This window comes from Pseudophryne corroboree, chromosome 3 (genome assembly GCF_028390025.1).
Source record: "Pseudophryne corroboree isolate aPseCor3 chromosome 3, aPseCor3.hap2, whole genome shotgun sequence".
Classification (NCBI taxonomy): Eukaryota; Metazoa; Chordata; class Amphibia; order Anura; family Myobatrachidae; genus Pseudophryne; species Pseudophryne corroboree.
Window position 1 is genome coordinate 66,753,767 of NC_086446.1, and position 18,292 is coordinate 66,772,058.

The 18,292-nt window shown below is 48.7% G+C and overlaps 1 pseudogene; it reads right to left on the reverse strand.

The window, feature by feature from the left end:
- LOC135054741 (oocyte zinc finger protein XlCOF6-like) overlaps positions 1-14,837 on the reverse strand; it is a 132,079-nt pseudogene extending 117,242 nt beyond the window's left edge.
- Positions 14,838-18,292: the final 3,455 nt, after the last annotated feature.

An 18,292-nucleotide genomic window follows, 5' to 3' on the forward strand; every position in this document is an offset into this window, starting at 1 on the left:
CTAATAAATATTTAAAATGCCAGCGCTAATATATGTTGCGGACGCAAGGCGCATCTTATTACCATATACGATAAAAGTGCACTGTACGTCGCAAACACTACATCCCTTAAGAGAAAACAAGTATACATTTATGAGTTACAAAGCTCATTGATGTATATATTTGATATTTAAAAGGATTTGCATACAATATAACACATGTACAGTATATATATGGTTACAGATTTACAATTAAACAGGAAGCAGATAGATACAAAAGAACCCATAACAGCCAGCAATACTTCACCCTATTCGCTCAATGCACACTCCGCTCCATCTCTGGATCTGCCTCAACACCAACAAACAGTAACTACCAGCAGCAGCATAACAGCAAAACAGAACTTCTTGTGTCTGGGATTAGCTATACACTCTGTATGTTGGGGGAGTACACGTCTTCTGTTATTGATCCAGGGGAGGGAACTTTCTCATTCATAATGAGTCATTGGTCAGTGTGAGGGCTTTTGTTCTAGGTTGCTGGCCTCTGGTTTTCTGTCCATCTGCTTTCCTTGGAATGTCCTTTTGTTCCAATAAGAGTGACTTCATATTCCTACATTTAATCATAACTACTCATTGCAATGTGCTACAACCTAATCACAGGTATCAAACCAAGCCACACATTCCTTCGATCATTTTGACACCAAGCACGACATGTCCATCTAGCTCCGCTCCAACAATACACATACATGATGTTATACTTCATTGTATAATTTAAAATCTTATGTCTAGTGCTTGACATGTTTAATTTATGTGTGGTATGAAATAGGTGTTGAATATATCTTTGTGGCATGTGTGAGTGCGTATGTTACCATATATCGCTGCGCGTATTCGCAAGCATAGCGACTCATAATGTGTGGAGTTTGTATGTTTTCTGTATGTAATATTTTTCACTTTGACACTCCTCAGGGAAAGGAAACGCCACCTGGACCCTTTTATGGATCTGGAATTTTTTATCTGTGTTTTCTCATGCTTTCTCAAATATAGCATTCAATTCCCTTGACGCAGGAAAGGTTAGCGAGGCTTTCTTATTTTCAGTGAAAAAAGCCTCTTCAACCTGCTCAGCTGTGGTATCATTTATATTTAACACATCCCTGATAGCCTCTATCATTAATTGCACCCTCTTTGCAAGAGAGGCAGACCCCCGCAACACATCCTCATTACCGTCTGTGGTATCAGAATCGGTATCAGTGTCATCTTGCGTGATGTTAACAAGCGCACGTTTTAGGGGGTATATAGCGGGGCGTCCTGAGGTACCAAAATCGGGCCATACTGCCATGGAGTTCTGTAATACCTGGGTTGTAGACTCATTACTCGCAACCCTGTCAGAAATCTGAGTAATCCAAGATTTGATAGAGGAAAACCATTCAGGTTCCCTTGCTGGAATCTGTGCTAAACCAGTGCTATCCTGATTACATGGAATGGGATCATCCTGTGAGGACATATCCTCCGCAGCATATGACACAGTGTCCCTGGACATAGCTAAAGGAGACCACCAAATACTACACACAGGTGAGGGCAGACAGAGTTTCCCCCCCAAGAATGGCAAGAGAGACACAGAGATTGGAGCCAACCCACACACAGCTCTTTTACCAAATGGAGACCCCTTGTCAGCGCTGACTGTGCACCTTAATTGGTGACACAGTCGTATTGCAGCCTCCCCCCCCCTTCTACAACCCCCTGGTACCATTTACAGATAGCTGGAGGTGCTGTGGAGGGACCTTCTTTCCTGGTCAGCGCTGTGTAGGCAGGAAAATGGCGCTGAAACGCTGCTGGGTCTGCTCTGAGAAGCTCCGCCCCCCAAAATGGCACTGTCTTCCCGCTCTTCTTCTGCTTATACTGGTCTGAGGATTTAGTGCTGGCTGAGATCCTGGGACCCCGACAGGCTTTTGGACCAGTGTAGGGTGTAGCGCTGACCCAGGGCGCCCCTCACAGCGCCGTATCATGTACCACTGAGCCATCCCCGGAGCGCAGTTAATACTGCGCTCCTACCCTGTTGCCGCCATCTTCACACCGACCCCCCGCTTGCTAGGCAGGGGGGGGGGGGGGGGGGGTCGGTGTCTCACTCACCACCGATTCTTCAGCTCTGCAAGGGGGTGGCGACATGTTGCTGGGGTGAGCGTTCCCCTGTGGCGGAGAACGATCAGACCCCTCTGGAGCTCAGTGTCCAGTCAGACCCCACAGGGCGGACACTGCTCCCCCCCTCAGTCCCTCGCTGCAGGGAGGCTGCTGCCAGCAGCCTCCCTGTAAAATAATTAAACAAAAAATAAGAATTTACTTACCGATAATTCTATTTCTCGGAGTCCGTAGTGGATGCTGGGGTTCCTGAAAGGACCATGGGGAATAGCGGCTCCGCAGGAGACAGGGCACAAAAAGTAAAGCTTTAGGATCAGGTGGTGTGCACTGGCTCCTCCCCCTATGACCCTCCTCCAAGCCTCAGTTAGATACTGTGCCCGGACTAGCGTACACAATAAGGAAGGATTTATGAATCCCGGGTAAGACTCATACCAGCCACACCAATCACACTGTACAACCTGTGATCTGAACCCAGTTAACAGTATGATAACAGCGGAGCCTCTGAAAAGATGGCTCACAACAATAATAACCCGATTTTTGTAACTATGTACAAGTAATGCAGATAATCCGCACTTGGGATGGGCGCCCAGCATCCACTACGGACTCCGAGAAATAGAATTATCGGTAAGTAAATTCTTATTTTCTCTATCGTCCTAGTGGATGCTGGGGTTCCTGAAAGGACCATGGGGATTATACCAAAGCTCCCAAACGGGCGGGAGAGTGCGGATGACTCTGCAGCACCGAATGAGAGAACTCCAGGTCCTCCTTAGCCAGGGTATCAAATTTGTAGGATTTTACAAACGTGTTTGCCCCTGACTAAATAGCCGCTCGGCAAAGTTGTAAAGCCGAGACCCCTCGGGCAGCCGCCCAAGATGAGCCCACCTTCCTTGTGGAATGGGCATTTACCTATTTTGGCTGTGGCAGGCCTGCCACAGAATGTGCAAGCTGAATTGTATTACACATCCAACTAGCAAAAGTCTGCTTAAAAGCAAGAGCACCCAGTTTGTTGGGTGCATACAGGATAACAGCAAGTCAATTTTCCTGACTCCAGCCGTCCTGGAACCTATGTTTTCAGGGCCCTGACCACATCTAGCAACTTGGAGTCCTCCAAGTCCCTAGTAGGCGCAAGACACCACAATAAGCTGGTTCAGGTGAAACACTGACACCACCTTAGGGAGAGAACTGGGGACGAGTCCGCAGCTCTGCCCTGTCCGAATGGACAAACAGATATGGGCTTTTTTGAGAAAAAAACCACCAATTTGACACTCGCCTGGTCCAGGCCAGGTCCAAGAGCATGTTCACTTTTCATGTGAGATGCTTCAAATCCACAGATTTGACTGGTTTTAAACCAATGTGTTTTGAGGAATCCCAGAACTACGTTGAGATCCCACAGTGCCACTGGAGGCACAAAAGGGGGTTGTATATGCAATACTCCCTTGACAAACTTCTGGACTTCAGGAACTGAAGCCAATTCTTTCTGGAAGAAAAATCGACAGGGCCGAAATTTGAACCTTAATGGACCCCAATTTGAGGCCCATAGACACTCCTGTTTGCAGGAAATGCAGGAATCGACCGAGTTGAAATTTCTTCGTGGGGCCTTCCTGGCCTCACACCACGCAACATATTTTCGCCACATGTGGTGATAATGTTGTGCGGTCACCTCCTTTCTGGCTTTGACCAGGGTAGGAATGACCTCTTCCTGAATGCCTTTTCCCTTAGGATCCGGCGTTCCACCGCCATGCCGTCAAACGCAGCTGCGGTAAGTCTTGGAACAGACATGGTACTTGCTGAAACAAGTCCCTTCTTAGCGGCAGAGGCCATAAGTCCTCTGTGAGCATCTCTTGAAGTTCCGGGTACCAAGTCCTTCTTGGCCAATCCGGAGCCATGAGTATAGTTCTTACTCCTCTACGTCTTATAATTCTCAGTACCTTAGGTATGAAAAGCAGAGGATGGAACACATACACCGACTGGTACACCCACGGTGTTACCAGAACGTCCACAGCTATTGCCTGAGGGTCTCTTAACCTGGCGCAATACCTGTCCCGTTTTTTGTTCAGACGGGACGCCATCATGTCCACCTTTGGTAATTCCCAACGGTTTACAATTATGTGGAAAACTTCCCCATGAAGTTCCCACTCTGCCGGGTGGAGGTCGTGCCTACTGAGGAAGTCTGCTTCCCAGTTTCCATTCCCGGAATGAAACACTGCTGACAGTGCTATCACATGATTTTCCGCCCAGCGAAAAGTCCTTGCAGTTTTTGCCACTGCCCTCCTGCTTCTTGTGCCGCCCTGTCTATTTACGTGGGCGACTGCCGTGATGTTTTATCCCACTGGATCAATACCGGCTGACCTTGAAGCAGAGGTCTTGCTAAGCTTAGAGCATTATAAATTTACCCTTAGCTATATTTATGTGGAGAAAAATCTCCAGACTTGATCACACTCCCTGGAAAATTTTTTCTTGTGTGACTGCTCCCCAGCCTCTCGGGCTGGCCTCCGTGGTCACCAACATCCAAAACTGAATGCCGAATCTGCGGCCCTCTAGAAGATGAGCACTCTGTAACCACCACAGGAGAGACACCCTTGTCCTTGGATATAGGGTTATCCGCTGATGCATCTGAAGATGCGATCCGGACCATTTGTCCAGCAGATCCCACTGAAAAGTTCTTGCATGAAATCTGCCGACTGGAATTGCTTCGAAGGAAGTCACCATTTTTTTACCATGGCCCTTGTGCAATGATGCACTGATTTTAGGAGGTTCCTGACTAGCTCGGATAACTCCCTGGCTTTCTCTTCCGGGAGAAACACCTTTTTCTGGACTGTGTCCAGAATCATCCCTAAGCACAGGAGACTTGTTGTCGGGATCAGCTGCGATTTTGGAATCTTTAGAATCCACCCCTGCTGTTGTAACAGTATCCGAGATAGTGCTACTCCGACCTCCAACTGTTCCCTGGACTTTGCCCTTATCAGGAGATCGTCCAAGTAAGGGATAATTAAGACGCCTTTTCTTCGAAGAAGAACCATCATTTCGGCCATTACCTTGGTAAAGACCCGGGGTGCCGTAGACAATCCAAACGGCAGCGTCTGAAACTGATAGTGACAGTTCTGTACCACGAACCTGAGGTACCCTTAGTGATAAGGGCAAATTTGGGACATGGAGGTAAGCATCCCTGATGTCTCGGGACACCAGATAGTCCCCTTCTTCCCGGTTCGTTATCACTGCTCTGAGTGACTCCATCTTGATTTGAACCTTTGTAAGTGTTCAAATTTTTTTAGATTTAGAATAGGTCTCACCTAGCCTTCTGGCTTCAGTACCACAATATAGTGTGGAATAATACCCCTTTTCTTGTTGTAGGAGGGGTAATTTAATTATCACCTGCTGGGAATACAGCTCGTGAATTTTTTCCCATACTGCCTCCTTGTCGGAGGGAGACCTTGGTAAAGCAGCCTTCAGGAGCCTGCGCAGGGGAAACGTCTCGACATTCCAAACTGTACCCCTGGGATACTACTTGTAGGATCCAGGGGTCCTGTACGGTCTCAGCGTCATGCTGAGAGCTTGTCAGAAGCGGTGGAACGCTTCTGTTCCTGGGAATGGGCTGCCTGCTGCAGTCTTCTTCCCTTTCCTCTATCCCTGGGCAGATATGACTCTTATAGGGACGAAAGGACTGAAGCTGAAAAGACGGTGTCTTTTTCTGCAGAGATGTGACTTAGGGTAAAAACTGTGGATTTTCCAGCAGTTGCCGTGGCCACCAGGTCCGATGGACCGACCCCAAATAACTCCTCTTCCTTTATACGGCAATACACCTTTGTGCCGTTTGGAATCTGCATCACCTGACCACTGTCGTGTCCATAAACATCTTCTGGCAGATATGGACATCGCACTTACTCTTGATGCCAGAGTGCAAATATCCCTCTGTGCATCTCGCATATATAGAAATACATCCTTTAAATGCTCTATAGTCAATAAAATACTGTCCCTGTCAAGGGTATCAATATTTTTAGTCAGGGAATCCGACCAAGCCACCCCAGCTCTGCACATCCAGGCTGAGGCGATCGCTGGTCGCAGTATAACACCAGTATGTGTGTATATACTTTTTATGATATTTTTCCAGCCTCCTGTCAGCTGGCTCCTTGAGGACGGCCCTATCTATAGACGGTACCGCCACTTGTTCTGATAAGCGTGTGAGCGCCTTATCCACCCTAAGGGGTGTTTCCCAACTCGCCCTAACTTCTGGCGGGAAAGGGTATACCGCCCATATTTTCTATCGGGGGGAACCCACGCATCATCACACACTTCATTTAATTTATCTGATTCAGGAAAAACTACGGTAGTTTTTTCACATCCCACATAATACCCTCTTTTGTGGTACTTGTAGTATCAGAAATATGTAACACCTCCTTCATTGCCCTTAACGTGTGGCCCTAATAAGGAATACGTTTGTTTATTCACCGTCGACACTGGATTCAGTGTCCCTGTCTGTGTCTGTGTCGACCGACTAAAGTAAACGGGCGTTTTAAAACCCCTGACGGTGTTTTTGAGACGTCTGGACCGGTACTAATTGTTTGTCGGCCGTCTCATGTCGTCAACCGACCTTGGCGCGTGTTGACATTATCACGTAATTCCCTAAATAAGCCATCCATTTCGGTGTCGACTCCCTAGAGAGTGACATCACCATTACAGGCAATTGCTCCGCCTCCTCACCAACATCGTCCTCATACATGTCGACACACACGTACCGACACACAGCACACACACAGGGAATGCTCTGATAGAGGACAGGACCCACTAGCCCTTTGGAGAGACAGAGGGAGAGTTTGCCAGCACACACCAAAAACGCTATAATTATACAGGGACAACCTTATAATAAGAATTTACTTACCGATAATTCTATTTCTCGGAGTCCGTAGTGGATGCTGGGGTTCCTGAAAGGACCATGGGGAATAGCGGCTCCGCAGGAGACAGGGCACAAAAGTAAAGCTTTTACAGGTCAGGTGGTGTGTACTGGCTCCTCCCCCTATGACCCTCCTCCAGACTCCAGTTAGGTACTGTGCCCGGACGAGCGTACACAATAAGGGAGGATTTTGAATCCCGGGTAAGACTCATACCAGCCACACCAATCACACCGTACAACTTGTGATCTAAACCCAGTTAACAGTATGATAACAGAGGAGCCTCTGAAAGATGGCTTCCTAAACAATAACCCGAATTAGTTAACAATAACTATGTACAAGTATTGCAGATAATCCGCACTTGGGATGGGCGCCCAGCATCCACTACGGACTCCGAGAAATAGAATTATCGGTAAGTAAATTCTTATTTTCTCTATCGTCCTAAGTGGATGCTGGGGTTCCTGAAAGGACCATGGGGATTATACCAAAGCTCCCAAACGGGCGGGAGAGTGCGGATGACTCTGCAGCACCGAATGAGAGAACTCCAGGTCCTCCTTTGCCAGGGTATCAAATTTGTAAAAATTTACAAACGTGTTCTCCCCTGACCACGTAGCTGCTCGGCAGAGTTGTAATGCCGAGACCCCTCGGGCAGCCGCCCAAGATGAGCCCACCTTCCTTGCGGAATGGGCCTTAACAGATTTAGGCTGTGGCAGGCCTGCCACAGAATGTACAAGTTGAATTTTGTTACAAATCCAACGAGCAATCGACTGCTTAGAAGCAGGTGCACCCAACTTGTTGGGTGCATACAGTATAAACAGCGAGTCAGAGTTTCTGACTCCAGCCGTCCTTTAAATGTATATTTTTAAGGCTCTGACAACGTCCAACAACTTGGAGTCCTTCAAGTCGTCTGTAGCCGCAGGCACTACAATAGGCTGGTTCAGGTGAAACGCTGATACCACCTTAGGGAGAAAATGCGGACGCGTCCGCAGCTCTGCCCTATGTCGAATGGAAAATTAAATAAGGGCTTTTATAAAACAAAGCCGCCAGTTCAGATACTCTCCCGGCCGAAGCCAGGGCCAGTAACATAGTCACTTTCCATGTGAGATATTTCAAATCCACATTCTTTAGTGGTTCAAACCAATTGGATTTGAGGAAATCTAAAACTACATTTAGATCCCACGGTGCCACCTTAGGCACCACAGGAGGCTGTATATGCAGTACTCCTTTGATAAAAATCTGGACCTCAGGGACTGAGGCCAATTCTTTTTGGAAGAATATTGATAGGGCCGAAATTTGAACCTTAATAGATCCCAATTTGAGACCCATAGACAATCCTGATTGCAGGAAATGTAGGAAAACGACCCAGTTGAAATTCCTCCATCGGAGCACTCCGCTGCTCGCACCACGCAACATATTTTCGCCAAATACGGCGATAATGCTTCGCGGTGACTTCCTTCCTTGCCTTTATCAAGGTAGGAATGACTTCTTCTGGAATGCCTTTTCCTTTTAGGATCTGGCATTCAAACGCCATGCCGTCAAACGCAGCCGCGGTAAGTCTTGAAAAAGACAAGGACCCTGCTGAAGCAGGTCCCTTCTCAGAAGTAGAGGCCACGGGTCGTCCGTGACCATCTCTTGAAGTTCCGGGTACCAAGTCCTTCTTGGCCAATCCGGAGCCACTAGTCTTACTCCTCTTTGCCGTATAATCCTCAATACCTTTGGTATGAGAGGCAGAGGAGGAAACACATATACCGACTGGTACACCCAAGGTGTTACCAGCGCGTCCACAGCTATTGCCTGCGGATCTCTTGACCTGGCGCAATACCTGTCCAGTGTTTTGTTGAGGCGAGACGCCATCATGTCCACCATTGGTTTTACCCAACGGTTTAATAGCATGTGGAAAACTTCTGGATGAAGTCCCCACTCTCCCGGGTGAAGGTCATGTCTGCTGAGGAAGTCTGCTTCCCAGTTGTCCACGCCCGGGATGAATACTGCTGACAGTGCTATCACGTGATTCTCCGCCCAGCGAAGGATCCTGGCAGCTTCTGCCATTGCCCTCCTGCTTCTTGTGCCGCCCTGTCTGTTTACATGGGCGACTGCCGTGATGTTGTCCGACTGGATCAACACCGGTCTTCCTTGAAGCAGAGGTTCCGCCTGGCTTAGAGCATTGTAGATTGCTCTTAGTTCCAGAATGCTTATGTGAAGAGACTTTTTCAGGCTCGACCACACTCCCTGGAAATTTTTTCCCTGTGTGACTGCTCCCCAGCCTCTCAGGCTGGCATCCGTGGTCACCAGGATCCAATCCTGCATGCCGAATCTGCGGCCCTCCAATAGATGAGCCTCCTGCAACCACCACAGAAGGGATACCCTTGTCCTCGGCGACAGGGTTATCCGCAGGTGCATCTGAAGATGCGACCCTGACCATTTGTCCAGCAGATCCCTTTGCATGGAATCTGCCGAAAGGGATTGCTTCGTAAGAAGCTACCATTTTTTCCCAGGACTCTTGTGCATTGATGTACAGACACCTTTCCTGGTTTTAGGAGGTTCCTGACCAGGTCAGATAACTCCTTGGCTTTTTCTTCGGGAAGAAAAACCTTTTTCTGAACTGTGTCCAGAATCATCCCCAGGAACAGCAGACGAGTTGTCGGCATTAATTGGGATTTTGGAATATTCAGAATCCATCCGTGCTGCTTTAGCACCTCTTGAGATAGTGCTAAACCCATCTCTAGCTGTTCTCTGGACCTTGCCCTTATTAGGAGATCGTCCAAGTATGGGATAATTAATACGCCTTTTCTTTGAAGAAGAAATATTATCTCGGCCATTACCTTTGTAAAGACCCGAGGTGCCGTGGACAAACCAAACGGCAGCGTCTGAAACTGATAGTGACAGTTTTGTACAACGAACCTGAGGTACCCCTGGTGTGAGGGGTAATTGGAACGTGGAGATACGCATCCTTGATGTCCAAGGATACCATAAAGTCCCCTTCTTCCAGGTTCGCTATCACTGCTCTGAGTGACTCCATCTTGAACTTGAACTTCTTTATGTACAGGTTCAAGGACTTCAGATTTAGAATAGGCCTTACCGAGCCATCCGGCTTCGGTACCACAAAAAGAGTGGAATAATACCCCTTCCCTTGTTGTAGAAGAGGTACCTTGACTATCACCTGCTGAGAATACAGCTTGTGAATGGCTTCCAAAACCGTCTCCCTTTCTGAGGGGGACGTTGGTAAAGCAGACTTCAGGAAAACGGCGAGGTGGCTCTGTCTCTAATTTCAACCTGTACCCCTGAGATATTATCTGCAGGATCCAGGGATTTACCTGCGAGTGAGCCCACTGCGCGCTGTAATTCTTGAGACGACCGCCTACCGCCCCCGAGTCCGCTTGCGAAGCCCCAGCGTCATGCTGAGGCTTTTGTAGAAGCCGGGGAGGGCTTCTGTTCCTGGGAAGGAGCTGCCTGTTGCTGTCTCTTCCCTCGTCCTCTGCCTCGTGGCAGATATGAATAGCCCTTTGCTCTCTTATTTTTAAAGGAACGAAAGGGCTGCGGTTGAAAGGTCGGTGCCTTTTTCTGTTGGAGAGTGACTTGAGGTAGAAAGGTGGATTTCCCGGCCGTAGCCGTGGCCACCAAATCCGATAGACCGACCCCAAATAACTCCTCTACGCATCGCCTGTCCACTGTCGTGTCCATAAAGCTCTTCTGGCCGAAATGGACATAGCACTTACCCGTGATGCCAGTGTGCAGATATCTCTCTGTGCATCACGCATATAAAGAAATGCATCCTTTATTTGTTCTAACGACAGTAAAATATTGTCCCTGTCCAGGGTATCAATATTTTCGATCAGGGACTCTGACCAAACTACCCCAGCACTGCACATCCAGGCAGTCGCAATAGCTGGTCGTAGTATAACACCTGCATGTGTGTATATACCTTTTTGGATATTTTCCATCCTCCTATCTGATGGATCTTTAAGTGCGGCCGTCTCAGGAGAGGGTAACGCCACTTGTTTTGATAAGCGTGTTAGCGCTTTGTCCACCCTAGGAGGTGTTTCCCAGCGCTCCCTAACCTCTGGCGGGAAAGGGTATAAAGCCAATAACTTCTTTGAAATTAGCAGTTTTTTATCGGGGCACCCCACGCTTCATCACACACGTCATTTAATTCTTCTGATTCGGTAAAAACTACTGGTAGTTTTTTCACACCCCACATAATACCCTGTTTAGTGGTACCTGTAGTATCAGCTAAATGTAACATCTCCTTTATTGCCAAAATCATATAACGTGTGGCCCTACTGGAAAATACGGTTGATTCGTCACCTTCACCACCGGAAACAGTGCCTGTGTCTGGGTCTGTGTCGACCGACTGAGGCAAGGGGCGTTTTACAGCCCCTGACGGTGTTTGAGGCGCCTGGACAGGCACTAATTGAGTGTCCGGCCGCCTCATGTCGGCAAACGACTGCTTAAGCGAGTTGACGCTATCCCGTAATTCCACAAATAAAGGCATCCATTCTGGTGTCGACCCCCTAGGAGGTGACATCCTCATATTTGGCAATTGCTCCGCCTCCACACCAATAACGTCCTCATACATGTCGACACACACGTACCGACACACAGCAGACACACAGGGAATGCTCTATACGAAGACAGGACCCACTAGCCCTTTGGGGAGACAGAGGGAGAGTCTGCCAGCACACACCAAAAAGCGCTATATATGACAGGGATAGCCTTATGATTAAGTGCTCCCTTATAGCTGCTTTTATATTAATATATATAGCCATTTATTTTGCCCCCCCTCTCTGTTATACCCTGTTTCTGTAGTGCAGTGCAGGGGAGAGACCTGGGAGCCTTCCTGACCAGCGGAGCTGTGACAGAAAATGGCGCCGTGTGCTGAGGAGATAGGCCCCGCCCCTTTTCCGGCGGGCTCGTCTCCCGCTATTTAGTACATTTAGGCAGGGGTAAATATCTCCATATAGCCTCTGGGGCTATATGTGAGGTATTTTTAGCCTTTTTAAAGGTTTTCATTTGCCTCCCAGGGCGCCCCCCCCCCAGCGCCCTGCACCCTCAGTGACTGCCGTGTGAAGTGTGCTGAGAGGAAAATGGCGCACAGCTGCAGTGCTGTGCGCTACCTTAAGAAGACTGCAGGAGTCTTCAGCCGCCGATTCTGGACCTCTTCTTGCTTCAGCATCTGTGAGGGGGCCGGCGGCGTGGCTCCGGTGACCATCCAGGCTGTACCTGTGATCGTCCCTCTGGAGCTTCATGTCCAGTAGCCAAGAAGCCAATCCATCCTGCACGCAGGTGAGTTCACTTCCTCTCCCCTCTGTCCCTCGTTGCAGTGATCCTGTTGCCAGCAGGAATCACTGTAAAATAAAAAACCTAAGCTAAACTCTCTAAGCAGCTCTTTATGAGAGCCACCTAGAATTGCACCCTTCTCGGCCGGGCACAAAAATCTAACTGGAGTCTGGAGGAGGGTCATAGGGGGAGGAGCCAGTACACACCACCTGACCTGTAAAAGCTTTACTTTTGTGCCCTGTCTCCTGCGGAGCCGCTATTCCCCATGGTCCTTTCAGGAACCCCAGCATCCACTTAGGACGATAGAGAAATAAGTGTTTTCCTTATAGCATCTTTTTTATATATTTCTAACGCCAAATTAGTGCCCCCCCTCTCTGTTTTAACCCTGTTTCTGTAGTGCAGTGCAGGGGAGAGCCTGGGAGCCTTCCCTCCAGCCTTTCTGTGAGGGAAAATGGCGCTGTGTGCTGAGGAGATAGGCCCCGCCCCTTTTTCGGCGGCTTCGTCTCCCGCTCTTAACGGATTCTGGCAGGGGTTAAATATCTCCATATAGCCCCCGGAGGCTATATGTGAGGTATTTTTAGCCAAAAAAGGTTTTCATTTGCCTCCCAGGGCGCCCCCCTCCCAGCGCCCTGCACCCTCAGTGACTGCCGTGTGAAGTGTGCTGAGAGGAAAATGGCGCACAGCTGCAGTGCTGTGCGCTACCTTAAGAAGACTGAGGAGTCTTCTGCCGCCGATTCTGGACCTCTTCTCGTTTCAGCATCTGCAAGGGGGCCGGCGGCGAGGCTCCGGTGACCATCCAGGCTGTACCTGTGATCGTCCCTCTGGAGCTAATGTCCAGTAGCCAAGAAGCCAATCCATCCTGCACGCAGGTGAGTTCACTTCTTCTCCCCTAAGTCCCTCGTTGCAGTGATCCTGTTGCCAGCAGGACTCACTGTAAAATAAAAAACCTAAGCTAAACTTTTCTAAGCAGCTCTTTAGGAGAGCCACCTAGATTGCACCCTTCTCGGCCGGGCACAAAAATCTAACTGAGGCTTGGAGGAGGGTCATAGGGGGAGGAGCCAGTGCACACCACCTGATCCTAAAGCTTTACTTTTTGTGCCCTGTCTCCTGCGGAGCCGCTATTCCCCATGGTCCTTTCAGGAACCCCAGCATCCACTAGGACGATAGAGAAAAACTTTTACTAGAGAAACTCTGGAGAGTTCCAGGGGGGAGCCAGCACACACTATTAAACTCTTAAAGTTCCAGTGGCTCCTAGTGGACACATCTATACCCCATGGTACTAATATGGACCCCAATATCCTCTAGGACGTAAGAGAAAAAAAGTGAAATCCTCATGCTGACCTTTTTCCATGTCGACCAATAGTGGTCAACGTAACGATTATCGACCTAAGTGTTGTCAACGTAAAGCCCGGTTACCAACATTTAGAGGGTGACCAACCTGAGGAACCTGTTCTAGATGCCTTTTAATTTCAACAGCCTTTATACTCCTGGACTTTTTATATACAGTACAATATTGTGGCAATCCGACACATGTTCAGACAATAGAGTGCCAAGCATGAAATGTGCGCTATTCAAATTATTATCAAAATCTCCACTTTATATAACGTGATTACAGGGTGCTACATTGTTTCACTAATCCTGTCAACTGTTGTCCGATGTAATCATTTTTATTAGAAACTGTAGCAAATGTATTTATGACTTTACCACTTTCTCCTGGTTATGTTTCCAAATAATATATATGTTTATTTTGATGGTATTTTGGAGATCGGGGAGGCATTTGGCAGCCTGGTGGTTGGGATGCCGGTAGTCGTGACCAATGCTGGAATCCCGACACCACTCAGGAAACTGGCGACGGAACACCGACAACAGACACACACCGAAGGGGAGTATAGGTGTACATATTAGGGTTAGGCACTAATGGGGTCGTTAGCCATAGCCGAAACCCTCCGCAGCGATGGCCGCTCTGCATGTGAGGGCAGCATGACTTAGCACGTCGCATAATATTCAACCGTAGTCAGCGCATAGATTGTGGGCGCTATGATTGCGATCATTAATAAAGGGGCCCCTTAGTATTTCAGCGGATGGAAACATAACATTTTTAACATAAAGATTTTAGTGTGTTTTTGTTTGTGAGTCAAAAGTTTTGTTTTAAAGCAAAAGTAAAGATAATTAAGAACTCTTTCCCTTGGACATACTGACCCTGTATTACAGCAAGAGCACACTATAGTGCAACCACTTCTATAATGATAATGCAGCACCAGAGTCTGCTCCAGCTGTATAATAGCAAGGAACAAGGACCTGCTCCAGCTGTAGCGCAGCAACCCAACAGGAGACCTGAGTCAGCTCAGCCTACGCCCAAGCATAATAGCAATAATAATATCATTACCGTCTGCTTGTCTCTGCTTCTGCTTTAGAAATGGGAGTGATAAAGTTCAGCACAGGACGAAATAGCCGCAGGCCGCACCAAAACTACACGCACAGGAAACACAGATAACTTTCTGCGGGGCCCGGCCAACCTAGTATACAAGAAAATGGCCGCCGCCTTATCGCGCAAAGGACAGGACAGGTATTGTACTCAGTAGTACAACTCTACATGTGGAACAAAAAAGACAGCCAATCGGAAGTCAAGACTCCGCCCACCCACGGTCTATATATCTGCAGCCATCGCGGTCACCTTCAATTTATCACTAGAGGGAAAACAGTATCAATAGTTCAACGGGAGAGGCCGTTACCCTGTCAAACTGACGCCACATTTCGCAAGTGACGGCGAGATGGGCGGGACTACAGGTAGGTAATTCGGCCGCCATTTCGGAAGTGTCAGGCTATGGTAGATGCTAGAATCAAGTATGCTGAAGGATCTCTGAGGTCAGGGGGAGGAGCCACGACACTAGGGGGAGGTGCTAGGCCAGTGGGATAGTTCTTCTACTATTCACCCCACCAATTACTCCTTTAGGGGTCTATTCACTAAGAAAACGAAAACAGAATTGCTACTTATCACTATGCATCGCATCGCTTCGATGCGATGTATAGCTGTAATAAGTAGCAATTCATGTATACTCACCCTTCCGACGATGCGCTGCGGTGTCTGGGGCTCCTGCGGTGAGGTAATCTCCAGCGGTCCCTCCCTGCGATGCGCGGAGTCCAGCGGCGGGTCCCTTTGCGCATGCGTAGCTTACTGACCGCGCGGCAGGTCGCATTGGTTGCTGGGAGGTCAGGGGGCGGAGCCAGCGCCAGGTGCCGAGCAGAGAAGCATTGAGCTTCCCTGCCGTCTCCGCACCACAGTTCAGGTTACGCCGTCCTGACATGGTGAACCTGAACTCCATGGAGAAGCGGAAAGCAGAGCTTTCCGTACCTTCATGAATCGCACTCACCATACAAAGGTATGGTAATGCAATTCAGGCACAGAGCGGGGGTACCGCTGCACGGTAACCCGTTCTGTGAATTGCAGTAGGCAGAGAAAAGCCCTGTTTAACGCAAAACAGGGATTTTCACTGCTACATGAATAGACCCCTTAGTAACCTTGTGGCGAGCGGTGCTGAGCGAGCCACCGTGCCCGAAGCGTGGCGAGCGAAGCAAGCCCGCGAGGTTACATTTTGAGTACCCTATTCGGCCATGGTTGTGTCTATGTTACCTTTGTGCTAAGGACCTGGACGTGACAAAACGAGAGGGCAGGGGAAAACTTCCAACCTTACAGCACCTAAATGTCTTCTTCGTTCGTTTGGGTGAATTTTTTTTTTCTATGCAGCATTGGACCCTCACGGGCTCGCCACGCTTCGGGCTCCGTGTCTCACTTCACTCGCCACACTTTACTGTTCCAAATAGATTGTGACATGGACCCAGGGGGTGGTAAACTAGACGCTACCATTCGGCCATGGTTCCTCCCAATACTTACCTACTTTCAATTTCTCCTCTCCGGGAGAAGTCCAGAGAGAAAACGATGCAGGAGACTTTGCGGGGCAGAGCCGGGCTATGATATCATCAAGCCCCACCCCCAGACCAGGAAAATGCTGCGATTCGCAGGTCCGTGGGAAGGGGGCGGGTCTAAAGTGACGAGATTCGCGTCATTTGAACCCCTTACCCTCCCCACGGACCCGCGAATACAGGATAGTATGTCTCCATCCTGGCCGCATCACTAGGGTGCGAGCAGGATGCGGGAGACCTGCCAACTCGTGCGGGCTACCCCAAAAAACGGGAGCCTCCCACAGCTTCCAGGAGTGTAGGAAAGTATGCTCCACTCACCATGCGTCTGGCCCGGTGGCGTGTTCTATTCCCACTTCATTGGTGGCATGGACCCACCAACAGAGTGGGAATTACGGTCAGGTGACGGTATTCCGGACGTCTCTAAAATGCCGGCTTTCAGGATCCGGCAGCTGGCATTTTGAATGCATTCCGTGGTATTATATTATATAGAGGGGAGGGGACTCTACAGTGATATATGAAGGAGAATAACACAGCTCCAGGCACACAATGATATGTAGTAGTATTATTTTCTCATACATCCTAGAGGATGCTGGGGGGGGGTCCACTTCAGTACCATGGGGTATAGACGGTTCCGCAGGAGCCATGGGCACTTTAAGACTTTTCAAGGGTGTGAACTGGCTCCTCCCTCTATGCCCCTCCTCCAGACCTCAGTTTTAGAAATGTGCCCAGGCAGACTGGATGCACTCCAGGGGAGCTCTACTGAGTTTCTCTGAAAAGACTTATGTTAGGTTTTTTATTTTCAGGGAGAACTGTTTGCAACAGTCTCCCTGCTTCGTGGGACTTAGGGGGCAGAAGTAGGAACCAACTTCCTGAATAGTTTCATGGCTTTGCTTCTGGCTGACCGGACACCATTAGCTCCTGAAGGGTACTGAAAATTAGCTGCGGCTATGTGCTCACTCCCACAGCACGACGTCACCCCCCTTGCAATGCCAGAAGTCAGAAGACAGGTGAGTGTTAGAAGAAACGATCTTCAATCAAAGTGACGGCTAAAGGTACCGCGCGGCTGGTGGGAGCACAGCGCGCCATGTTGCCCACACATACATAGGCACTGCTGGGTTCAGGGCGCGGGGGGGGGGGGTACTCTGGGCAGCATGAAACCTATTGAAACTGGCATAAATAAGAGACATAAGTTGCTGAGGCACAGTCCTACCCCCGCCAGTATAAAAAATTACCTCATACAAGCTGAGGAGAAACACGCCTCCTCAGTCAGCCAGCACACTGCTCAGCGCCATTTTCTCTCCTTTCAGGCTGCAGAGAAGAACGCTGGTCCTCCACTGCTGAACAAGTATCAGGGTGCAAAACAGATGGGGGGGGGGGGGGGACACAGTGAATTTGGTGCTATATAATAACTTGTGTGAGTAACATTATAAAAGCGCTGCATGTCAGTGTGCATTTTGTGTTCACAGACATTGTGTTACTGGCGCTGGGTTGTGATCTGGCAAATCCTATCTGTGTCCTTCTGACAGATTTTACTGTGGGTCTGTCCCCTATAAGTCCCGGAGTGTCTGTGGTGTGGTTGTGCACGTGTGTGACATGTCTGTGGCAGGGAGCTCTTCCCCTGAGGAAGCCATGTTAGGGACACAGAGTTGTAATATGACACCAAGAGCCTGACTGGGTGAAAGGTTACATGATAGTGTGAATCATATCAGTAAGAGGTTGGACTGAATCTCATGCAGAAAACTGAAAATAATCTGTTGAAGATGTGATTTTTAATAGTTCTGCCTTTCATCCACAGGGACCCCTCTGGGTCACATACAAATTTGCACAAGTAGTACAAACTGATACCGACACGGACTCTGATTCCTGTGTCGACACTAGTGATTCCAGGGGAATAGGTCCTAAGTTAGCGAAAAGCATTCAAAACATGTTTTAGCTATAAAGGAGGTGTTAGAAGTTACGAAGCCCCCTCTTTTACCACAAGGAGAGGGTTTACTTTAGTAAAGAAGTAATGTAATTTTCCCACCACCTCAGGAGTTGAACAGTCTCTTGGAGTGAGTCTGATTTAACCTGAAAATAAATTTCAGATTCCCAAAAGGAATTCA